The following is a 27,163-nucleotide window of genomic DNA, read 5'->3' as shown; positions in this document are numbered from 1 at the left end:
AGTTAGTAGTAACATTAAGAAAGGATTACAAATTTGTTCACAGCTAACTTGCTTGTACGAAAGAGGAATAAGCCTCATACCCAGAGGGGAAACACATTTTTTTTTTTTTTTAAAGACTTTCCTTTATTGGGGAAGGGGAACAGGACTCCACTGGGGAACAATGGTCAAATTGTTGTCCTTTCAATCTTAGTTGCAGAGGGTTCTGTTCAGCTTCAAGTTGTTCTTTCAGTCCTAGCTGTGGAGGGCGCAGCTCAGCTCCAGGTCCAGCCACCGTTGCTAGTTGCAGGGGGCACAGCCCACCATCCCTTGCGGGAGTCGAACTGGCAACCTTGTGGTTGAGAGGACAGGCTCCAACCAACTGAGCCATCTGGGAGCTCAGCGGCAGCTCAGCTCAAGGTGCCGTGTTCAATCTTAGTTGCAGGGGGCGCTGCCCACCATCCCTTGCGGGACTCGAGGAATTGAACTGGCAACCTTGTGGTTGAGAGCCCACTGGCCCATGTGGGAATCTAACCGGCAGCCTTCGGAGCTAGGAACACGGAGCTCCAACCTCCCGAGCCACCGGGCCGGCCCAGGGAAACACATTTTTGCAAGCCCCTCAAAGTACGGTGGGTCCAAGGAGTAGGAAGGAAGATGTAGGGTATACATCAAAGAGTAGGAAGGATTATGGGGGAATAGATTATATTTTAGTTTAGAGGAAACTGATTGTTTCTCGTTTGCTCAGCTATCTAGAGGCAATGTAATAGGAAATCTGTTTATTTCAACCTGCTGCTCACCAGAAGGTTCCAGCCCTACAAAAACTCTTATCCACTGTTTTGCCTCCCTGAGCATATCACTCCCCACCTCTTACTGCTCACTCCAGGAGTAAGCCCTACATACCTATGAATACATATAAAAGCCCTTTTTATTCTGTGGCAGGAAGGAAGAACTAAGGGTACCTCAGCCTGGGTTCCTTCTCATGCTCAGAAATATAGAACATGAGATAAAATGGCAGGCTTATTATATCTTTATTTGTTCAACTATTTCATGCCGAAAGCAAAACTGAAATGTGTTAATAACCTGATCACACTTTTATTCCTTCCCATAAAACATTCTGTAACTATCATCACAAAGATAAGTTTCACAGTCTCTTCTATTACAACACTTTTTATCAGTTAACATATCAACATATAGATATTCACACATTTGCTAAAAATCTCACCAAACTGCTCTCCTATGGCATATTCGATGATATGAAATTGAGTTTTTATACCACTGAAAGCTACTTATTAAGCAGTTGTTGAATCAGCAATGCTATATCCCTGTTACTTCTACTAGGCAGCCTTTATCTTGATGGAATTTTAAAATCATCTTTGCATAATTAACCTAATTCCTGGTATGCAGTAGGCACTAAAGAAATCTACTGTTTCCCCAAAAACAAGACCTAGCAGGACAATCGGCTCTAATGTGTCTTTTGGAGCAAAAATTAATATAAGACCTGGTTTTATTTTACTATAATATAAGACTGGGTCTTTAATATAATATAATATAATATAATATAATATAATATAATATAATATAATATAATACAATACAATACAATACAATACAATACAATACAATACAACACAACACAACACAACACAACACAACATAACATATAATATAATACCGGGTCTTATATAAGACCAGGTCTTATATTAATTTTTGCTCCAAAAGACGCATTAGAGCTGATTGTCCGGCTAGGTCTTATTTTCGGGGAAACACAGTATGTAGAATTGAGCTGCTCCTGGAGCTCAGTTTCAGTTGTTCAACAGAAAGAATGGGTGTCAGAGAAGATATTATGTCCAAATGAGTAGAACCATGAAACAATACGGTACATTCAGGACTTGATATGACCTTGAAAACATCCATGGAAGTGTGTCACAGGTGTTTACAGTGTCCAGTATGTGTGTTATGCTAAACCAAATAATGTGGGAAGTTCCAGTAGTATGTTGAATAGAAGTGGTGAAAGCATGCTTTCTTGCCTTGTCCCTTATTTTAGAGGAAAAGCTTTCAGCCTATCACGGTTGAGTATGATACGACTGGAACCTCTATCCCAGATTATACGAGAAGAAAAAAGGTATAGTCAATGCATATCATGTGACAAAAATCAGATGATTTTGTAAACACAATATTTATTCAACATTCTTGAGGTAAATGATTTCTATTTCACTTGAGGAATGCTCACTAAACATCTTTTACATTCAGTGAATTCTAATAAACATTTAAAGAAGAACCAACACCACTATTTCTCAAAACTTTTCCAAAAAATTGAAGAAGTGGGAACACCTCCTAACTCATTCTATGAGGCCAGCAAACCTAGTTACCAAAGCCAGACAATGACACTACAAGAAAACTACCAACCAAATATCCCTTTTGAACACTGCTGGAAAATTTCTCAACAACATACTAGCACACCAAATTCAACAGTGCATTACAAGGATTATACACCATGACCAATTGGGATTTATTCCTAGAATATAAGGATGGTTCAACATAAGAAAATTAATCCATGTAATACACCATATCAACAGAATGAAGAAAAAAACACATGATCATCTCAATTGATGCAGATAAGCTTTTGACAAAAATCCAACACCCTTTCATGATAAAACACTCAACAAGCTACATAGGAATAGAAGGAAACTGCCTCAACATAATAAAAGCCATATACAAAAGACCCAAAGCAAACATCATGCTCAATTGTAAAAGATTGAAAGCTTTTCCTCTAAAGTCAGGAACAAGGCAAGAATGCACGCTTTCACCGCCTCTATTCAACATAGCACTGGAAGTCTTAGCCAGACCAATTAGGAAAGAAGAAATAAAACGCATTTTAATTGGAAAGGAAGAAATAAAATTATTTCTGTTCACATGATAAAAAGGCAACCTATGGAATGGGAGAAAATATTTGCAAATCATATATCTTATGTGATTAATATCCAGAATATATATAGAACCCTTAAACCTCAAAAACAAACAAACAAACAAACAAACAAACAAACAAACTCAATTCAAAAATGGGTAAAGGACTTGAATAAACATTTCTCCAAAGAAGATATACAGATGGCCAACAAACACATAAAAAGATGCTCAACATAACTTATTATTAGGGAAATAAAAATTAAAACCACAATCAGATACTACCTCACACCCATTAGAATGGCTGCTATCAACAAAACAGAAAACAAGAAATGTTGGTGAGGATGTGAAGAAATTGGAACCCTTGTGCAGTATTGGTGGAAATGTAAAATAGCGCAGCTGCTGTGGAAAACAGTATAACGGTTCTTCAAAAAGTTAAACAGAATTACCATATGATCCATAATTCCACTTCTGGATATATACCCAAAGAATTGATGTAGAGTCTGGAGCAGATATATCCACACCCATGTTCACAGTAGCATTATTCGCAATAGCTGAAATGTTGAAGCAACCGAAGTGTCCATCAGAAGATGAATGGATAAGGAAAATGTGGCATATACATACAATAGAATATGATTTAGCCATAAAAAAGAAATTCTATCATATACCACAACATTGATGAACCTTGAGGACATTATGTTAAGTGAAATAAACCAGTCACAAAAAGGCAAATACTGTATGATTCTATTTACACGAGCTACCTAGAATAGTCAAAATAATAGAAATACAAAGTAGGATGGTAGTTGCCAGGAACTGGGGGAGGAGGAATGGGGAATTATTATTTCGTGGGTAAAGAGTTTCAGTTTCACGATATGAAAAGAGTTAGGAGATGGATGGTGGCAATGGTGGCCCAACAATATGAATTTACTTAATGCCACTGAACTAAATACCACTGAACTTAATACCACTGCAACTAAAATGGTTAACACGACAAATTTTGTGTTGTATTTTATCCACAACAAATTTTTTAAAAGCTCATGAATATGCAAACATTAATATGGGATACTCAGCCACTGAATGATTTAATTTCCTAATCATTGCAGCTCAATCTAGTGTTTAGAAGTCCAGTGTACTATCCATTGCACTATGAAGCCAAGTCTAATTTTTAAAGTAACCTATATTCTCTAAGCCTACAAAATCTCAAAATGAGCCTTAACAAACAGGAAATGTTCAAAGTGTCAAGTACTGTTGTAAGAAGTATATACCCAATAACAGATAAAGTGATAGCAAACTAAAGAAAAAGTAGAATGGGTAGCTTGGGGGTTCTCTAGAAACATGGGAAAATGTGTGAGAATATGATATATATGTGCACATTTGGAGGAAGGTTAAAGGATAAACCTAGTGAGAAGGGATTCAAGGAGATACTACGTATACGGGGGCAAGTTTCAAGAGACCTTCTCAAACCTAGAAATTCATGTGTCCCTAGAAATTTGAAGGACAGAATCACTTGGTATTTTACACTTTCAAGAAAAATGGAAAGTACAAGAAATAATTGGTTAACTGCTTTGAGGGCATAATGAAGGAGAAGTAAGGCAGTGAACATGGTGACTTGAACTCCAGATTTGTCCAGGCAAAGTATGTTTGAATGTTTCTGGATGTGGGCTACCCATAGGAAAGTTCCAGAAAGGGGAAGCTGAAGGAAATGCAGGTTGGGTAAAGTACTAAGAATGGAATAAGGGAGCAGACAGATACTTTATCTTGTCAAGTGGACTGCACATATGAGAAACCTAATGGAGGAGAAGCGCGGAGGAATGCAATACCCATAAGGCAAAAAGTCAGTTTTAAATTAATGCTAGACACAGAAAGCACAAATATCTGATCACCAGGCAAATCAGAATTCTTACACTTCCTTTTATTCTTATTCCCGGTACTCTGGAAAGGTCGGATATAAGGTTGGCAACATAGAAGAAAAAGAATAGAAGCTGTAGATAGGAAAGCCACAAGAAAGCTGCCACTCCGGCCTTCTCCAACTTCAGGCTTCCTCTTGGAACATGGCGGAACTTGCAGAAAGGAAAAAGTCTGACGTAAAAGAGGATTCAAGCAATACCAATTATATTGGGCAGGGCATTGTAACTCCTAAACTAAGAGTGGTTCTGTTTGTTTGGTTTGGTTTCAGATAAAGAGTTCGAAAAACTATTACGTAGAAATGACTAGAAAAATTCTACCAAAGTTGGAATCTGGGGCAGAGAAAGCACAAAGGTGACAGAAAAGACTTAAAGGAGCAGTGGGAAGAAAAAAATTGTGTCTTTGTAAGCACGTTCTATGAGTTTTGCTTTCTCGTTTTAATAGCTACACATACATCCCATGTGCTTTTTGGGGGGAAGTTACTAAAATATTAAGAAATATGGGTAATTACAAAGGCTCACGATGGTCTGCTGGAAGAAAATTTAAACTAATTTTTGGAAATGAGTGCAAATATGTGAAGTTTCTGGTAACAAAAATATTTTTAAAACATCATTGAAATTACCATTACTGCAATGAACAACTTAGGTGACACATTCCTCTGAAGCTAATATGTCAAGGCATTCTGGAATTTTCTGAATATTTTCCTTCAGATCCATTAACATGTTTTTTGCAATCCAGATATTCTCCAAAGACTCATTGTCCCTAACCTTAATTCTGTAACTGGGTATGTGAGGTGATAGAGATATTAACTAATGTTATTGTGGTAATAATTTCACAATATATACAAATGTCAAATCATCACACTGTAAACCTTAAACTTCCACAATGTTATTTGTAAAATATATCTCAATAAAGCTGGAAATTGGAAATGAAAAGTATTTATATCTCGGTGCAAAAAGAAAAAGAAACCTTTGGATATATACATTTTAAGTATAACAATAAAGTCTTTTACCTTTCTAAAAACTAAAATTGAAGAAGAGACTTATTCATACAAGAAATTTTTATTCAAATTGGCAACCAAGCAACAGTCATCTACCAGGGATGAGAGCTGTATTTCGTTTCTCTTTATTTCATGTATGTATCTACATATGTATTATGTATGTATGTGCATGCTTATGAATAGAGCCATTATTCAAATCTTAAAAAAAAAAAAAGGATCCTGTAATTATTGAAAGAGTGTGGTCACTCTGGATAGCAATGTAACCTTTTAGGTAACAAAGCAACAATTCGTGAATTTAAATGCATTGAATAAACTAAGTATGAATGTTAAAAATCAAAGCAAGATAAACATGTGTTTCACGTCTGTGAGGATTTTTTTCTATGGTTCCCTTAAGTTCACTGTGCAGCTGGTTGGACTGGGGATGTTAATAAATATGACAATTACCAATGACCACATGGTTACCATATACATTAAAGACCCTTTCCAGGTTGTTACCTGTGGGAAATGGAAACATCAAAGTTCAAGTTTTGAAACCGCTTTGGAATTTGCCTGGAAATTCAGCCATAGCACTAGAACTACTTGATACACAAGTGGATTGATTCATCATTCCTTTCTGTTCATTACGGCCACCTAGCTAAAGAGATACTTCTTTCAGGATCTACATTAATTCAGCATATAAATAACTGCCTCAAAACCCAAGCCATTTAGTTTCTTGACCTACTTTCACTAAAGAGTCAGTGTTCTTCCTAGTGTATGGAGAAGAATGTGCCCAGCAAATGAGAGCTTTAGTTTATCACCATTACGTGGATGTGAAGGAAAAAGTTGTAGCAGTAATAACAAAATTCTGATTAATCATACGTTTCCAAAGAATAATGCAGTCTAGAAGTAATGCACATTATAACTTTCTGATTTTCCCATCTTTCTTGCAAAGGAATTCTTCCAACTGCTGAATTTAAACAGTAAATTTCATGTTTTGATATTAACACAACTATAACTTGCCATGGTCTTCAAGTTATTTTGGACCATTTTATTAATGCCAACTGAATATTAGAAATTATACTGAAAGCTTTTCTTTATTTTTATTTTGCTCTCCACGTTGAGATAGTTTAGTTATGTCCTCTACATGAAATGACAGTGACCTTTTTATACATAAGCTACACTTTTACCATCTGCAGTGATCAAAAGACCACATTAGCATGTCGTTAATTGGTTGTGGTAGAACGGTCATAGCAACGGCGCCATTTTTTTAGTAAAGTTGAGCTCCTGAGTGCTCAGGTTTAACTGTCAACCCAGACATTGTACATTCAAAAATCTAATCACTTGTACTTCTAGTTAATGCAAAATGTAAACCTTAGGAGAAGAGTTCCCTAGGATTCACCCACTGCCAGACAATGTACCAATATGTAAAGAAAGGTATTATGAATAAAATATTTGGATTGATCAAAACGTCCTTCCACAGGCAATTGAATAAACCAATTATCCAGTCATTAAAAAGATGAAGCATATCTGGGTGTGCTCATGTGGAAACATATCCATGAAATAGGATTGTTCTTTTAAAAACACATCCCGTAGAAGAATATGTGTAATGGGATCCTATTTACATTTTTTAAATGAAAAATACTTATGCTTACATATACATTAACACTTCTGGAATGATGCACAAATGCTAGTGGGACTGAAGTATGGGGAAATGACTTTTATATGTATATACTCTCTTCTACTGTTTGAATTTTGTACTGTGAGCATAAATTTTATAATTTTTAATAACTTTTTTACACTGGTATTTCCAGACTCACTTAGATAATAAATGCCAGAGCCAGTACATGGTTTGTGCTTTCAAAATCCACATACCGTGGTCTTTCCATTATTAAACCAGTGGGTAAATTAAGCATTATCAATACGTACAATGACCTTGCCAGTTTCCATTCAGAAAATGTTGTGATGGACAATTTTAGTTTTCAATGAATGTGTACTAAATTTTTAATTCTCCAGGCTATGCTTAACTAATTATATACATTAAAGTATATATAGTATACTTTATCCCCACTTTAGTCCCACTAGCTAGTGGGACTTTAGTCCCACTAGCATTTGTGCATCATTCCAGAAGTGTTAATGTATATGTAAGCATAAGTATTTTTCATTTAAAAAATGTAAATAGGATCACAGTACACATATTCTTCTACGGGATGTGTTTTTAGAAGAACAATCCTATTTCATGGATATGTTTCCACATGAGCACACCCAGATATGCTTCATCTTTTTAATGACTAGATAATAGTAAAACAGTAGCTAATATAACTGGCTAATATGCTTAGAGAATGTCCACATTTTTAAAGTTTAGAAGAAAGGTTTACAAAATGAGGTTATTTTTCTATTGTTTCCATTTTTCAGCTTAAATTCCAAGGACTCTTAATGTTTTTCACCAGTTTGTTACCCAAGATTAGTACGTCTATGAAACTCTCTTCTACCTCTTTAGCTTTATTTGTTTTATTTTATTTGTTTCAGGTGTACAAAACAATGTAATAGTTAGATATTTCACCCCTCACAAAGTGATAACCCCCCCTCCCCCAATCTATTGTCCCTCTGACATTGTATATATCTATTACAATTCCATTGACTCTATTCCCTATGCTGTACTCCATATCCCGTGACTATATATATATATTTAATTATAGTTCACATTCATTGTTATTCAGCTTCAGCTTCAGGTGTACACTGCAGTGGTCAGGCATCTACACTGTCCATGATGTGATCTCCCTAATAAGACATGTGCCTAGCCTATCCCCTACAAAATCTTTACAACATTATTGATTATATTCCCCAAACTGTCTTTCCTATCCCCATGGCAATATTGTGGTTACCTCTTTAGCTTTATTTTTAACTGAGAGTGTTCAAAAGTGATAAAAATGTGATTCTTGACAGGATTCTGTTTCAACAAGAAATTCTCTGAATACTTTTGTTCAACCAAACAATAGTCACCCATTAGAGAAGGATGACTATTGAGTATAATGGCTCATGAGAGGTAATTCAACATTTTAATTCCTAACATGAAAAAATGATGAATGCAAGGAAACCTGCCATATTTGCGATCATCTCCACTGACTTGCTGCCCTGCATATAAAATAAAAAGAGGTTTGGCTCAAACCGATGGATGTTGCTAGCTTTCCTTTCCACACCTTATCTTAAATAGCAGTTGACTCTGATGTTTGTAAGAGAACAAAGCATATGAAATTGTTAAAATCGCTATCAGGCTTTGTTTTGTTTTGTTTTGACCTTTATTTGCTTTCTCTCCCTCTTCCAAGGATAATGTACTGCTTCCTAATGTAAAAGCTAGAGGTAACACCTCAACAGTAAATGTCAGCCAGTAGCATTCAAAGACAGGGCTAATTTCGTATCTGCGGAGTTTAACTGAGTGGGAGCGAAATTATGAAATTTTCCCCCCTCCATTTTTTGGGGAAAGGGAATAATTAGCTTGCTTTTAGGAAATACATTGTTCATGTTTACAAAATAAAGACTTCAATACATATAGTGAAATGCTATAAAATTGGCTCCGTTACTATGCATTTTGAATGTTTTCATTTTCAGGAGATCTCATTTTTACCTATTAAGGTATATTGTTGTACATGGGGTTTATTATAATTAGATTTTCTGAGAAAACGTTGCTGCAATGAAATCATCCCAAACTTAGATTCTTGTTCAGCTGTAAGATTTTGTCTTATTTTTTCTTGATTAAGATATCAGCAGTTTACCCAAATTAAACCCTTATTATAGTGTATTAAAATTCGTTCATACATCTCACAATTTGCCCCATTCATATCTCATTTAATGAAATACAAGGTCAGACAATTAAGTTCATGAACTCACCCTAGAAAAAGTGCTACATAACTCATTGCTGAATATCACTATGATCACCTTCGAAGTACTCCCCTTGGGAAGCTATGCACCAACACCAGCACCTAGTCCACCCTTCAAAGCAATTGTGGAACTCTTTTCCTGGAATGCCCATCAGAGCTGTCATCCTATTACCCCCTGATGTCCTGAATGTCATCCTTTCCATATTTCCTTTATCTTTGGGCAAAGAAAGAAGTCATTGGGACCAGATCAGGTGAGCAGGGAGGGTGTTCCAGTACAGTTATTTGTTTACTGGCTAAAAACTCCCTCACAGACAGTGCCGTTGGAGCTGGTGCATTGTCGTGATGCAAGAGCCATGAATTGTTGGCGAAAAGTTCAGGTCGTCTCACTTTTTCACGCAGCCTTTTCAGCACTTCCTAATAGCCAACTTGGTTAACTGTTTGTCCACTTGGTACAAATTCATAATGAATAATCCCTCTGATATAAAAAAAAAAGGTTAGCAACATTGTTGCAACAAGTTCGCAAACTTAATTGTCAGACCCCATGTATAGAAAGTGGTCACCTTTGCATTAGGATGATGTCATCTACCATACCGACTGAAACACCCAAAATATGCTCCATTAGACCAGAATTCCTTTAATCATGATAGATCCTACGGCACCCACTTCTAAAGTTTTTAAACCATTATCCTTCACATCCCAAATTTTAATGTCTCTAAATGTTCACAGCATTTCTCAGGAACTCTATGTCCTTATGGAATTACCTCTCTCTTTCAGCCCTCTCCACACAGCATTGGCAATGTAGAAGTGGAATATACCTAAATGTTTAGGCATGACAGCAAATATATTCTTTGAGCCCTAAGTCAGTCAATTCAGTAATTCCGTTCTCGTTATTTAGATGACACCTCCCTGCAAAATGCTGAAGGTGTGACTAAAAAGCCCCAACACAGACATTAAAATACATCTTAAAGAAATAGTCAAGTCAAAACTGAAGATGCTTTAGTTCAATTCAGGCTCAAACGTTTCGCATCACATAACCTTCTTCATCCTCTATCATTCTTCACGCTTTGCATTAGTTCAAGCTTCTAGAATCATCTTAAAAGGTATGTTTTACACCTCTCCCTTCTTTCCCTTCCTACTTCTACTCCTGCTGCACTCCTATTGATTTCCTTTCTCTTCAGGAAAATGGCAATTATTTTAACTCAGTTTCCCAAGCTTGCCTCTGTGGAACACTGGGTTCCATGAAATAGGTGACTCTTAGGAGTTCCACATGAGAAATATGGGGTTAAATGTGTTTTTTAATTGCAGTATTTCTCAGAGCAATTAAATTGCTAATTTTATTGACCAGGTAACTTACATACCAGGCACCATGGTAGATCTTCTTATAGTATTTTTCTCAAAAGTTATGTTGTTATTATTTGGTTTATCGATCATACAGCTAGGAAGTGATGAGGCCAGGATTTAATTGCAGCTTTGTCTCAATCCAAAATCTCTGCTCTTTCCATATTTCCATTTTCAGACGAGACATCATAACATTTCCTTAACGGTCATAATGTACTCATTAGCGACATGTTTCCTTCTCGTCATAAAAAATGAACATTTTGATATTTTGAAGAGAGAAAATTAAATTTGCTTTATTATGGAGTTGATACTGCAGAGGTTAATGGTATTCATCTTTGTATTAGACAATGTAATTCAAATTTTCTTTCTACAAATTACTAGCTGTGTGAAAAATGATAAGTCCTTTAAGCACTTAAAACCTATTTCTTACTACTACTGAAAAAAACAAAACCTTATTTCCTCATTTGTACAATGGATAAAGTAGTTATTTCAGGGAGATATTTGTCAGGATTAAATGTGATTATGTAGGTAAAATGCTTGGAACAATTTCACACATAATCAGTATTGAATTATAATATTATTATTAATAAATAATAATAGGGTGGCCGGTTGGCTCAGTTGGTTAGAGTGCGGTGCTCATAACACCAAGGTTGCTGGTTCGATTCCCACATGGGCCAGTGAGCTGCGCCCTCAACAACTAGATTGAAGGCAACAACTTGACTCGGAGCTGATGTGTCCTGGAAAAACACACTGTTCCCCAATATTTCCCAATAAAATAAATAAATAAATAAATAAATAAATAAATAAATAATAACACATGACGTTCCTAAGACTCAGTTCTCTGGGTTTCTTGAAGGACAAAAAAGATTAACTTTAATTTTTCCCTAAGGCCTTGTGCCCCAAATACTTACAGGAACCTATTTTGATTCTAAGTACAAAAAACTAGGCATTATCATGCATTCTCTGGAATGGTATAAACTAAGGATGTTGTAGATTGAAGCGGTCTTAGTAAGTATTGATATAGTTTAACAACAATGGTCAACTATAAACTTAGCTATATTCCTAGAAGATGAAGTAGTTTTTCTTGCAAAATAAAGTTGGTAAGCTCAAAATGAATCTGCATTTTTGCATCCACAAAATAAAAATGAATAGTTGTTATAATACAATTAATCATGTACTTTACTATTACATTTGCAATGATAAATTTAAGTCCAATGAAGGAAATGTCTTAAAAGATGTTATTGCATTATATCTAAAGAAAAACTCCATAATTGAAATGCATTATTCTCATTAATAGTCATAGATTTAAAACAGAATCCTATTTTTTAAGTTAGTTGCTTGCTATAATTGATTTATACATAAACTAAAAGATCTTTTAACTACTAGATAGAGCTTTGCTACAACATAGTAAATAACATCCACTAAATCTATGGAAAACTTGTCATGTCTTCTATACATGCATGCTTTGCCTCTAGACATTTGTTTCCAGACCTGTTTAAGGAAGTTCTGAAAAGACATTTAATTTTCTCCTCTGTCAGTAAAGCATGAGTTAGAAATTCCCTTACCTCAAGGCATGCCACTTAGTGTTTTGTCCATAGCTCATTGAGGAAATGAGAATCAATTGGTTTTTCTCTAAGATGCTCTAATGTCAAAGAACTAACTTTGGACCAATTTAGAGAATAATTAATGATTCCTAATTATTTGCATTGTTAGAGGCCAGATTTATTAGACTGGTTGAGATGAAACTGTTTTCATTAAAATATAACCCTTGAGAAAATTCAATTGGACCATCACTAGTGTTGACTTTGAGCATCTTCAGCAGCTTCCTAGAATAGTAGCACATGGTCTTTGAAAGCGCATCAACTACATTATGTGTTTATTGGTCACCTCTGTAGGAACTAGGAAAAAAGACCTAAATACCTCCTCCTATAAAAGAATTGACAAGCTGTCTTGGCTAAGGACCTCTAGGTCTGAAATTACTTCAGCACCAGGGCTGCAGAACCCAAGAAAACACTCACACTTGGCATAATCATTCTCCCCAGATGGGGGAATGTCCATATTTCTACCACTCAAAATATAAAGACCCCAAGATGTGGAAAAGTTATTTCCTACATTTTCAATAAATTTAAGGTAAAGTGCACATGTATGTTCTCCCTCCAAAATTATATCCCCAAATTCATAAGAGATGTAACTGAATAACTGAAGTACTTGAAAATGATGGCAGGGCAACACATTTTATATAAGATTGATCACAAATATATTATGACATAAAGACAAATGTAGATATCAAATTACTTGGCTTGTCTTTGGGTGGTTGGTGCTATAGGTTTGTTTGTTTTTCATTTTCTATTTTTCTGTCTTTAAAATATGAGTTTATAATTGGAAATTGGGACAAATATACTTTAAAAAAACAAAGGAAAATGGGACTAGAGGAAGTTTATATATATAAACATTAGTCCCATTATTAGGCCACTCATATTCCTTTCATTAAGGACAAATCATATTGTTTAGCATTTGAAAACAAAAACAAGACCCATTTTTGCCCTTGGAGGTATTGTAATGTTCAAATAGAAAGACAAGAGTTAGTGTCTGTTTGCTGGTGGGCTCCCTCATTGATTTTCATCTGGAGAGTAATGGATAGGTTCTTGATCACTCTGTTAGTATTTATGTAACTGGACATAGAGTGAACACTGGTATCGGGGATTGAAAAAACATGCGTCTAATCCTATGGACAGACATGTACGGGCAGGCACACAGCATAGCACGCATACACATGTGTGTGTTCGAGTGCTTGTACACACGCGCGCATACACACACACACACACACATAGAAGCCAGTGGCATGCTGATTCAAAGAACTAAAGCTAGCCTTATTTCTGAGTTAAGACAGCAGTATGAGCATGAGGAAAATCACACAACTCCCTTCTCCTAAATTATCATTGATCAACTAAATAAATATACAAATGGGAAAAGCCATTTTCATCAGCCATGAAAACAGAGTTGGTATTCCACACCAGAAAGTTCTGTTCGAGAGCCAGGGATAGATTGAAGGAACCCAAAGAAGGAACCCATTTTGACAGAAAGTGATGTTTCCAGGAAATAAGGGGTGGGGGAACCCACTCAGAACTGACACTGATATTCTGGAACTTATAGTTATGGCTGACATTACGTGTTTCTGAACATAAAGGCCAAAGGAAGAGCTGTTAGGAGTTGCAACAACTGGGTTCCTTCTCACCTCTGGAGATGGGTACCTTTGAGATTCCGTACTGATGTGAGGCAACACCTCCTTACATATCCTGACCCTCCTGGTGGCTCAAAGCAGAAGCTTTTAGGTAGCCATGTTTCTGATACAAGTGGGTGATGATCTGAACTGGTTATCAGCTGATTTTGTTAAATTTTTCTTTCATGAGATCACAGTGCAGGCTGGAAGAGAGAAGGTAGCGTACTCAGATTAGGGACCATGGGCATTTGGTTCACTTCTTCATGTACCTTACTTGTACCTTCCTGCTCTACTCAGGTACAGTCACACAAATTCCACTTCCAGAGTGCTGCTGTGTAAGCCCAACTTTATAACTTGGTGGGTCAGACAACATAGGTCCGACAATTAAGTTCACAAACTTGTTGCAACGCTGTTGCTATCCTTTTTTGATATCTGAGGGGTTATTCCTTATGAATTTGTACCAATTGGACAAACAGTTCACCAAGTTTACTATGTGGAAGTACAAAAAAGCTGCGTGAAAAAGTGAGACGACCTGAACTTTTCACCAACAATTCACGTCTCTTGCATCACGACAATGCACCAGCTCACACGGCACTGTCTGTGAGGGAGTTTTTAGCCAGGAAACAAATCACTGTATTGGAACACCCTCCCTACTCTCCTGATCTGGCCCTCAGTGACTTCTTTCTTTACCCAAAGATAAAGGAGATATTGAAAGGAAGACATTTTGATGACATTCAGGACATCAAGGGTAATATGACAGCTCTGATGGCCATTCCAGAAAAAAGAGTTCCAAACTTGCTTTGAAGGGTGGACTAGGTGCTGGCGTCGGTGCATAGCTTCCCAAGGGCAGTACTTCGAAGGTGACCATAGTGACATTCAGCAATGAGGTAGGTAGCACTTTTTCTAGGATGAATTCATGAACTTAATTGTCATGACGTGCAGCTCAGGCTGCATGGTAAATTGGAGTCCTATGGTCAAGCGTGCAGTCTCCACTTAGGCCCCATGGCAGAACAAGAGCAGTTTCTCAAAAGGAGAGTAGTTACCGTGGATGACAGTAGGGTCTTTCTCCCAAATCCTAAAGGCCTGCAACGTGATTCCTCTATAGGGGCTGCCAAAGGGGTGGCAAACGTCATCCCTCTCTATACTGCCACTTCAAGCACCATTGGATCTGATGGATTAGGTGGCCCAAGGGACAGAGTAGCTTTCATAGCAGCCTGGGTATGTTGCAGAGTCTTCTCTTGTTCTGGGCCCCATTCAGAACAAGCAGATTTTCTGGTCACTCAGTCATAGGAGAGTCACACACACAGCTGAGGAAGATGTTTCCTCCAAACCCAAGGAAGCCCACTAGGTGCTGTGCCTCTTGTTTGGATGAGGTGCCAGATGCAACAACTTATCCTTCACCTTAGAAGTGATTCTTCAGATGCCTCACACCACTGGACCCCTGAAACTTCACTGAGGTAGGAGCCCCTGAATTTCAGTTTTATTCAGGATATATGTTCTACTCTCTGACACCCAGATGACTCGCCAATAAGTCTAGAGTACTTGCTTTTACCTGCTCGCTAGGTACCATCAGCATAGTGTCAACAATGCAATGGACCAGCGTCACATCTGGGAAGAAAAAGATGATCAAGATCTCTGGGAACTAGGGAATGACGTCACCAAGATGGCAGGTAGAAGACCCCAGACTCCACCCACCCACAAAAATCAACAATGAGATAGCTTTCCATGAATGAAAACACACCTAGGAGAGATCAGGAATCAACTTAAGAAGCTTCAGCAACACAGTGGAACAGAAAACCTGAGAATAACTGCGCAGTAAAGGGTAGGAAGAATGGCGTGCTTTGACCTGCATCGTCCTATAACCTAAGCTGGCACTGCAGTGCTGGCACTGCTTAGCACCCACAGGGAACCCCCAGGCTCAACAGACCTATCTTTGCTGGGAAAAGGACATCAGGCTGAGTGACAAGCTACCACAGCCTTTCAGGCACTACTCAAAGGATTCAGTTTCACCTCACCCAGAGACCCACAAAGCTGAGACAGGTAGACACCAGGAACAAGGCAGAAGGGCACAGTAACCAGTATGAGCCACCCAGCGGGAGCATGGTTCCCAGTGCCCTGCTCTGCAGATGACTCTAGCGGCCTGTGCTGCCAAAAACCTCAACAGCCCTTGTGGATGCTGCGGACCGCCTCAGCTTTCATCACCGACGATCTCATCACAGACCCCAACAGACTGTTCTGCGGAAGATCCCCCACCTTTTGCCACTGAAGAAACCAAAGGCCAGCACAGCGCTGCAGAACTCCTGAAGATTTCACCATGGAAATTGTCACCTACTGGTTTTGGCATTTACAGACACTAGCCTCCTGAGTCCCTCTCCGCTCCCTCCTCTCCCCTCCCACGGGAGCCCGGGATCTACACTGGCAACCAGCTCCAACTTCTATAGCTGTGTGCATGCAAAATGCCAGCCTAGACTGAGGTCCCCGCCCTCGTCGTGGTGCATGCTCTCATGGTTATTTCTGCAGTTACGTACCTGCATGCTGCCAGCCTGATTCCTGTCACCGGCCTCCACTGCCATGCACACGCCTGGGGTGAGACCCTGCAACAACATAAGTGCATGTCAAGTGCCAAGGCCACATACCTGCTCGTGGGCCCAGATTCTGCCCTATCTCCTGCCACTGGCCTGCCCCATTGGGCTCACTTGAAGCTGGCAGCTACAGCAGTGCACCTGTACACTGCCATCGTGACTGCAATCACTGGCCTCCACTGCCATGTGTGTGCCCTGGGAGCCCCTGCATCTGTACTATGCACAATGACAGACAGGGCCCTTGCAGCTGGTAGTGTGCCTATAGTCAAACTTAGCTCTGCTGTGGTCCCCAGCCCTCACCGCTACTTATGTGTATGCAGCCTGTCCCTGACACTACACAGGCCTATGCAGCTGGTTAAGTGTATGCACCAGCTCTGGCCACCACTACCGACCGCCCTGGTCCCTAGCCATTGGATCTGGAGGCACTATTGAGGACCCCAACAACCCTTGGAGGCATTTCGAACCCTCTACAGCACTTGCCAAGGATCATGCAGTAGGTAATGTCATGGACCCCAGTGGCCTAAGCTGATAAGACATCAAGACCTTGCAGCCATGATGCTGGAACTGCCCCATGCCCTCATATTAGGCACCCTGCACCACTAAACCTAGAGTCACAGTATGCTCCAGAGTGCCTCCACTCACATGTGAAGGTCTTTCCTTAGTTAACTTAAATATTATTTGAATATAATTTGGAGGTAAGGTTAATTATGCGTGCACATTTTAAACTCCAGGGTAATAACTCAATAGTGCATGGTGGGCAAACTTTCTTTAAAGGGCCAGACAGCAAATATTTTAGACTTTCAGGCTATATGATTTCTCTGCAACCACTCAACTCTGCTTTTGTACTGTTACATACGTAAAGGAATGGGCTTAGTTATGTTCCAATGAAAACTTATTTATGTGGAAACAGGCAGCTGGCCCATGGGCCATAGCTTATTGACCTGTATTGAATGGTGCAGATTAAATGGAATAAAAACACTCAATCCAAAAGAAAGCATACAAAGAGGAAAAAAGATACATTGAGCAGATGTAATAAAGAGACATCCGTTAGCAAGATGGTATACTTTGAGCCAACCATAATTATAATTTTATTACGTGTAAAGTTCCTAAAACACAAAGTAAAATATAGGTTGGATTAAAAAAGGCGAGACACAAATATAGGCTGTATACAAGAAATTCTTTTCGAATAAAAAGAAATAGACAAAAGTAAAAAAATGAAAAAATACACCGCATAAAAACAAAAAGCTGAAGGAGGGTGAAGTAGCTATATTAATATCAGACGAAGTGGATTTCAGAATGAGGAATATTACCGGAAGTCAAGAAGGACATTACCTATTTATAAAGGAGTCAGTTCTCCAAGACAACATAATAATTCTAAGTGCGTATGCACCTAACAATAGAGCTTCAAATAATAGACCTGAAAGAAGAAATAGACAAATCCACAATTATATTTGAAGACTTCAACTCTCCTCTCCTAGTTATGGATGCAGTAATTATGATGTAGGGATGTTGGATCTGCCGGCAGTTTCTGGGTGTGGGCCGGGATCGTGTCTCGTGAAGCCGAAGAATGGAAACACGAACCAGGGAGAGGCAAAACGTTTTAAAAAGAAGATAGTTTATTAGAGGCAGGAGAAGAGGTTGCAGCTCCCGAGCAGGAGGGGGTCCCGAATGGGGGTGCCCGTGACTGAGGCAAAAGCTCTTACTTTTATACCTTCCCTTGCCTGTTTGGGGAAGGGGAGCTGTTTGGAGAAGGGAACTGGCGCCTTCTAATGAAATTCGTCTAACAGGTTTGTTCTGCTTGTCCATCCTAAAGGAATTAGCAAAGTAACCCACTCTTATCTATCAGATCTGCTCCGTTTGTCAGGCCAAAAGGAATTTTATGATTAACCTCAAGGCCTTGTTACATTATGTCCTGGAGTGAAGGAGTGATTTCAAAACCTGGAGTTTTAGGATATGGCTGTCTTTGTTTATTCCACCAGGGACCTTCCTGTCTACCTAGGGACGTGCTAACTCTCCTGTATCAGTTAGAAAGAAAATCAGTAAGGATATAGACCTGAACAACGTTCAGTCACCTTTCTCTAACTGATATTTATAGAACATTCTACCCAACAACATCAGAATATACATTTTTTCAGGTGTACCAGTGAGACAGGTTAGTTAGCATGTTGCTAGGTAGACAGGGGGGGGTCCCTGGTGGAAAAAACAAAAGGCAGCCATATCCTGAAACTCCAGGTCCTGGAATGTCCCCTTCACTCCAGGGCAGAGACATGAGAATATGCCTTTAGGTTAATAGATAATCTCAAATCCCTTTTGGCCGGACAAAGGAACAGATCTGATAGATTAGAATGGGTTATTTCTTAATCCCTTCAGGATGAGCAAACAGGACAGACCTAATAGATGAATTCCATTAGAAGGCTCCAGCCCCCTTCCCCAAGCAGGCAGGGGAAAGTATAAAATTAAGAGCTTTTGCCTCAGTCATGGGGCACCCCCATTGAGGACCCCCTCCTGCTCGGGAGCTGCAACCTCTTCTCCTGCCTCTAATAAACTATCTTCCTTTACAACTCTTTGCCTCTCCCTGGTCTGTGAGTCCACTCTTCGGCCTCACGAGATACAATCCCACCCCACACCCAGAAACTGCCGGCAGATCCAACATCACCTACATCATTTGGGGACTCACAGAAGAATATTCCCACTTCACCAGTATAGATGATATTCTAGGCCATAAGGAAAGCTTACTGAGTTTAAAAGAATTCAAATCATAAAAAAAATATTTCTGACAACATAGGAATGAAATTAGAATTCCAGAGTGGACAAAAATCAGGAAAATACCCAAATGTTTGGAAAGTAAATGACACACCTCAAAATAACCCATGTATCAAAGAAGAAATCAAGAGAAAAATTAACATTTTGAAAGGAATGAAAATGAAAACACAACATATCAACATTTATGAGAAGCAGCCAAAGCGGTGATGAAGTGAAAATGTAGAGCGTTGAAGTCCTACAATAAAAAAAGAATCTCTGAAAACTTGATAAAATGTCCACCTTAAGAAACTACAAAAATAAGAGCAAATTGAACCCAGATAAGCAGAAGGCAGTAAATAACACAGATTAAAGCACAAATCAACAAAATCGCAAACTTTGCAACTCAAAATATGGACTCCATATATCAAAACACTTTGTATGGCACATATTAAATTGTACTTATTTGTATGCCACATGATTGCAATGATTTCAATTAAGACTCCTATGCCTCCAAAAACCATGCCCCTCTCATCTGAGAAGAGGTGACTGAAACTGACCAAAGTCAACCCAGCTAAATGGTGCTCACAAATGGTATGTAAATTCATTTAATTCACCATGCTTCACTCAAAATTCTCATATACAGGTGCACTCAAATTCCTGCTTCAGTTTTCATAAGAGGAAAAAGAATATATGCCATCACTAACAACTGACCTCTGCAGAACTCACCTTCTCAATTCATAATAGTTATTTGCTGGAGTGTAGTTATTGGCTTGTCAAGTCAATAAATTGTTAAAAAGTAAGTTAATTACTTAAATAAAATATGTTTGGGATGATGCATTGAAACATTGCTTGGCTTCTCAGATTTAGAGGAAAAGGTGAAGTATAATTAACAGAACACTATTACCTAAGAGTGTTTCTCCCGAGGGGTATTTTCTCATGAATTTTCAGGAGAGGACATTTATGGTTACACATGGTAAAATTAGATATATATTGAAAAATATATTATTAAAACAAATCCAAATATTATGGAAATTGCCAAACTTTCAAAAGTATTGAATTCTGTAAATGCAACCATGACATCAGAACAAATTGTTCTAGAATTTCAGGTGTGTGTTTGATTTTCAGGGAGACAACTAATGCCCTTAAAACTCTAATAAATTTAAAATGCTGTTACCTCTCTTTTAATTAATGTTTTAATTTGCACAACTGTCAGTGAAGGAGAAAATACAAATCATGCTAATGAAAGCAAATGAGTATATTTCAATAATAAAAGAGAAAACGTTAGTATTTGTGACTTTAATCTATTGCAAACTATAATTAGTTGATGCTCCTCTAAAACTATGCTGAATATTGCATACAAACTAAATCATTTACAGATTATGCCTACAGCAAGTATGCATGCTTCAATTAAAATAATGGTATTGGATAAATTATCTCAAATATAATAGTTTTTAGGATTGTTTCACATGATTTTTAAAAGTTTGCAAGCCACAATATATAGCATGCTAGCATAAACATAAAGTTTGTGTTAATTGCCAATAAAAAAAATAAAACGCATTAAGTAGGTGAAAGCAAACTTGCAAAGCTTTGTCTTGAAAACACCAAGGGAAGATTATTATTACTGAAATATGCTCATTTGCTTTGACGCTTCCTGACTGCTTGTAGCAAATTTCAAGAAGTGAGAAATGACTTAAAGATGGGATTGTCAAGCAAAAAAGCAGCAGAATTTAAAGATTTGGAAAATTCTTCGCCTATCTATTAATATATTACCCAAAAAAAAGAACGTTAAGGGTGTGGCCAAATGACCATTTGATAGGGAAATTAATTCGAGTGTGAAACACTTAACTTTATCAGTCATCCCAGGAGGAAAACTGCCATTTTGAACTGAAAGGGAAGATGAGAAGGAATGAAGGAAGACTGTTGAACTTCTTGGATTATACAGGTTGGGACTACAGAGCTATTCAGCTGAGAACAGGCACTGTTATTAAAAAAAAGTGAAGAATGATCCTGAAGGTGATTCAGAGATTCTGAGGCTGCCTCCTTAGTTTCGAAATGGGGGTTCCATTGCTCTGCTTTCAATAGGCCAACCCGCTTCCCAGAGTCATGGGGGCAGGGATGCCCAGAGCTGTGGTGGTGGGACCACAAGGCAGAGCCCTGGGGGTGCCATTAATGCCAAGGAGAGCTTTGGGGGCAGTACTTTGGCCCCCAGTAGGTTCAGAAGGAAAGACCTCCGCCCCAGTGGGTCTCAAAAGCTGGCTTGATGATCCAGTGGGTCCAGAAGGCAAGACTACAGCTCCAGTGAGCCTGAAGGACAGAGCATAGAGCCAAAGAGAATTATTCTAGAGCCTTAAGATCTCATGGAATTTGCTGTTAAGACAGGGGATTGTAATGGTGGCACTAAATCTTCTATTTTAAGATTTGGATCTCTGGTCTTTTTGAAAGCTTTCTTTTCTTTGCCTCTTAATGATTCTGCTTCCTACACACTTACTATGCAGACCATTTTCAAAGTTTCTATTTACTTCAACCCAGTGCAGGTCCTGTGACTTAGGAGAGGTTAATGCATTTGTATGGGACCCACTCCTGGCTCCAACTTAAATCTACATAACATATACAAAGGTTGCAGATAACAAGTTTAAGGGCACCTTTCCCCCACTTGAACCGACAAAGCCTAACTCAACAGAAAATTCCACTACAGGCTGAAGAGATTTACATCCTGGTTAGAAAATATACTGTTAGGCCTGGAGCAGAAACCGCCTTAGGTCTGGAGAAGCGGCCGGGAATGTGCTGAATAGAAACCATCTTATCTTAGACGACATCTTGTCCTGCCCCCTGCTTGCTTGCAGCCTGTTTACCTCTCCTTATAAAACTCCAAACCCCTCTTACTCGGGGAGGTTATGGTCTTTTCTAACTTGACCCCCTGCTGCTCAAACATGCCAAATAAATTCTAGTGGACCAATTTTGGTCTCCCACGACTCATTCCTCCGGCTGTACCTAGCATTGGCCTTGCTAGATTTTGGACTTGCTTGACACCCATCACTCCTTCCTTCCTATTTATTTCTTTTGAATGGGACCATCTGTGTTATGTCTGTTCCACCGTTGTTGTTTGGAAGCATATAACTTGTTTGATTTCACAGATTCACAGCTAGAGAGGAATTTTGTCTCAGGATGAATCTTACCTTGAATCTCACCCGTATCTGATTTAGATGACATTTAGATGAAACCTTAAACTTTAGACTTCAGAGTTGATACTGGAACAAGTTAAGATTTGGGGGGCTTGGGGATGAATGACTGTATTTTGCATGCCAGAAGGACATGAATTTGGGGGAGGGTAGGGATAGAATGTTACAAACTGAATGTCTTTGTCTTCCCCAAATTTACATGTTGAAACTATACTCCAATGTAATGATATTGGAAGGTGAGGCCTTTGAGAGGTAATTAGTGTTAGATGACGTTAGAGTCCTTGTGAATGGGATTAGTGCCCTTAAAAGAGTTAAGAGAGAGTATGCATCCCCTCCCTGCTCTCCACCATGTGAAGAAACAATACATCAGCCATCTGCAGCCTGGAAGAGGCCCTTCATTAGAACCTGACCATACAGGTACTCTGATCTTGGACTTCTAGCCTCCAGAACGCCAAGAAATAAATGTCTGTAGTTTGTAAACCACCCAGTCTGTCGTAGCCCAAATGGACTAAGACGGAAGGCATCAGTCCTACATTTACAAAGTGAAAGTTGGAGAAATTGAAAATCAATGATTTTTCTTGGACCCATCAGAGAACTGATGTGACACCCATGCAGAAATCTGAAAAGAGAGGCAAATGCAGAGTCATAGCCAATACCTGCTTACCTAGAACAGAAGCCACTGTGATGATAAGCTGGTAGGAACACTAACATTGGTAATTTTGATGAATTTCTGTAGGTTAAGTGCCAACAAATGGTCAAGTGAAAAACTCCTGGGGCCCACACTCTTGGTGTGGGAAGAGGCACAATTTCCTGGGAATTACTGGCAGAAATACTATCAGTTTACCATGGTGAAAATCCGAGAAAAATACTCCTGGCTCAGGGAGGTTTGGGGTGGTGGTGGTGGAGAGTAATGACTATGACATATACCCAGATTTTTCTCCATAACAAAAACCTACTCTCCAGGAGAGAAACAAAAATTTCCCAGAGCCTTATCCTACCTAGGTGAAGGGCATTCATCCCAACCCAGCCCCCTCTAGCATTCCTATCTCACTTATGAGGTAAGGGGATGGGTCGAGGGGAATCTCCCTATACCACTGGAAAAACACTTGTGAAGATCAGAGCCAACAAACATAGGACTGTTAAAGACTAAACTTTACTAATAAGATTATAGAATGCTTCCACTTCCCAACATTGCCACCATACTAACAAGAGAGGTGGTGGTTGACCACTCCCACTCCTCACCATTCCTTGGGAGGCCTCTGCTCCCCCTACCCCAGTTCCTTAGCGAGAAAGTGGCCGAATCAGTTGTTGGGTTTGTGGTCTTCAAACACCTTTATTCAATGAGGATGCTATGATGTCTATAACTTAGTAGGATGAGATTTTTGGTCCTTGCTTACAGCAAAGGGGTGGAGAGCAACAAACACCACTACGAGGTAGGCAATGTGCATTTTGGGGGTGGGAATGCTACCCCACCCACATCACACTTTCTTCATCTGGGTTCCAGCAATCTAAACTCTGATGCCTCCCCAACCCTCCAAGCCATTCCCCATCTGCGCTCCACTCCACCCCCATCCCAACACACACTCACACAGACACCAAATCCTTTCACTCCTTGTTAGTGGAATAAAATGTTAAGGAGATAAAGTTGTCTTCAGCTTTCAGTCTTGACCCAGTCCTTATCCTCCAGAGTCTGGCTAAGTGTGGACCTGTGGGTCTGGCCCAGTCCCTAAAGGACTCCCCCACTCCTCTGACACACCTGCTTCTCCTTTCCCTCCCTCCCTCCCACCAGAGAACTCAGAGACACACACATCTTTTCAAATCTTGTTAACTTTATTTTGATCATTGCAATCTGTGTACACTGTTGGTGTTACCTTGGTGTAACCTGTTGGTCTCTACATGGTTGGCCATTTCTGTAAAGGTTCCGCTGGGAACTCTGCAGATGGTTGTAGGCCCCTTTATATACAGTGCACTATTTGGATCGGTAGAATTCTCGTGGGTCTCTTGGTTCTCCTCTAGCTAATTTCATCTCTTATTTTGATTCACTGTCTTCACCAGCTGCTGGTAACAGAGAAATATTGTTGGTCATGTTTCTCTTTTGTGCTTCCTTGCACAGGTGGTAGATATTTCAGAGGATCTTCAGGCTGCACACGTTTGCAGGGGCATCTCCACCTGTCTGTCTGCCTTCCACACCTGGAAGGGTGACTGGCTGAGCATTAAAGCATTGCTTGGGGGAAGAGGCTGGAGACTGGACGGGAAGGGGGCTTCATAAGAACAGGTGCAGGCTGAGGAAGGGGTTTGTGCCAGGCAAAGACAGGGTAGGGGTCTTGGGTGGGGGATCATTGAGGAAGAGGAGGAGGAGCATGGGTAGGGTCCTTGTGACCTGGACACTGTCTCTGCAGTTGTGTTGACCTGGCGTCCTCCTCTCCTTCCTTTCTTGAGTGCTTGTGGATGGTTGTTCCCTGCTTGTGGCTGGTTGTTCTCCACTTGTAGTTGGTTGTTCTCCATTTGTGGTTGCTTGGTCTACATCTGTGCTAAAATCCTGTGGTTTGCTGGTAATTTCAGCCACGCTGAAATCTCCCAGTGGTCAGCTCCAGAGCTCCCGATTTCCTTATATATACTCTCCTGAGAGAATGAGTCCATTTGTTTGGTCATCAAGGCACTGCTCCAGCCAATAGTTGCCCTGGGGTGGCTTAAATATGACAAAGTACCACTTCTGACACCTTGAGGGGATGATGAGAAGGAAAGGGGGACGAACAAGGAAATTTTTGTGGGCGATGGATATATTGACTCCCTTGATTGTGTTGATGTATATACAGGTACAAATAGGTTCAAAGCTAAGTCAAATTTACACTTTAAATATGTGCAGATTATTGTAATTCAATTACTGCTCAATAGAGCTATTTAAAGATTAGTTCTTGCAGAAAAACAAACAACTCTGGAAAGAAAAAGAAATTGGTAGGGGGAGGAGTAATTTATCAGTGACATTATTTAGAAATGCTAGAGTATGGTGATAATAAAAAACAAGCCGGGCTTTACTCAGCTTTATTATTATTTAAAAATGTTGTTCCCCTTTAGTGCCCATACAGGGAATGAAATACTCCCACTGCCTTACCCTCCGTAAGCCACTCCACCACCTCGTCACTTAGCAAGAAAGTGTCGTGTTTGTGGTTTCCAAATAGTATTATTGCGTGTGGTGTTGGTCATTTTCTGTAGGGTTAGTTTTTTGGCCCTTTTGAAGGTCTTTTTTTTTGTTTTAAGGAGGGCACAGCTCACAGTGACCCATGCGAGGATGGAACCGGCAACCTCGGTGTTATCAGCACCACGCTGTAACCAACTGAGCTAACCGACCCCCCTATTGAAGGCCTTTAGTTGCTTACAGCATAGGGTAGATTACAACACACACCACAACCAGGTAAATGCCTGGAAGCAATTACTCTGTGTGCTTTTTTGGGGAGTACACTGCCACCCCGTACACATCATGCCTCTCATGTGGGCCCTCCTCTCCCCAGTTCAAGCAGGAACACCAAGCCCTTTGTCGTCCTTGTCTGTGCGATAAAGTGTTCAGAAGGGAAATTCGTATTCAGTGCTGATTGTTCATTCATTGTTTATTCCCAGTGTCTGGCTCACTGTGCACGTGCCATTCTGGCCCTTGACTTTGAAGGACCCCACCTCCATTCCTGCTCACACACCTGCCTCATCCATTCCTTCCTCTCCATCATCAGAGAACTTGCAGAGACACACACTCATTCCCTGGATGAGGAAGCTTTTCACAAATTGTTGATATTACTTTAACCATTTCTATTTACGCAAGATTTGGTCTGTATGTGGCTGGCCATAACTCACTAGCTTGGCCACTGGAGACACAACAGATTGTTCCGAGGTTTGTCTGGCTTTGCTGTATAATTACTGCCTGTCCCAGTCAGTACTTGGAGTGGTAGATTTCTCCAGTGTCTCTTGGTCCTGCTCTGGCTGATTTTGATTCATTTTCTTGATCAGCCAGTGGTAACAGACTACTATTATTGGTGGTTTGCTCTCTTAGGTCTTCTCAACCTCCGTTGAAGGGGTCTGTTTATCTTCAAGGTTTTCCTCTGCACCTGGAAGGGCAGCAGGGTGAGCCCAGAATGGCATTGATTTGGGGGAGGAAGATAGTGACTCAACAGGAATGGAGGCTTTATAAGAAGGGGTGTAGGTTGACAAGGGCACATGTGCCAGGTAACGACAGGGTAGGAGTCTTGGGGGGAGGCATCTTTGGGAAAAAGGAGCACGAGTAGGGCCATCTGACATTGTCACACTGCCACTGTCTCTGATCCTGGGTTGACAGGAGGTCGTCCTTTCCTTCTTTCTTTGGTGCTTCCAGTTAGCTGTTGCAAATGTGTGATAGTCTCTTGTGGTGTGCAGGTCTCCTTAGTCATAACAGAAGCTCCCTGTGGCCTACCCCAGGGAGACTTCCCTTCTTTTTTTGGGGG

The sequence above is a fragment of the Rhinolophus sinicus genome, chromosome 18, assembly GCF_057876585.1.
Source record: "Rhinolophus sinicus isolate RSI-liver-muscle chromosome 18, RSI-T2T, whole genome shotgun sequence".
Taxonomy (NCBI): Eukaryota; Metazoa; Chordata; class Mammalia; order Chiroptera; family Rhinolophidae; genus Rhinolophus; species Rhinolophus sinicus.
The sequence above is the reverse complement of the archived record's forward strand: the minus strand, read 5'-3'. Positions refer to the sequence as shown.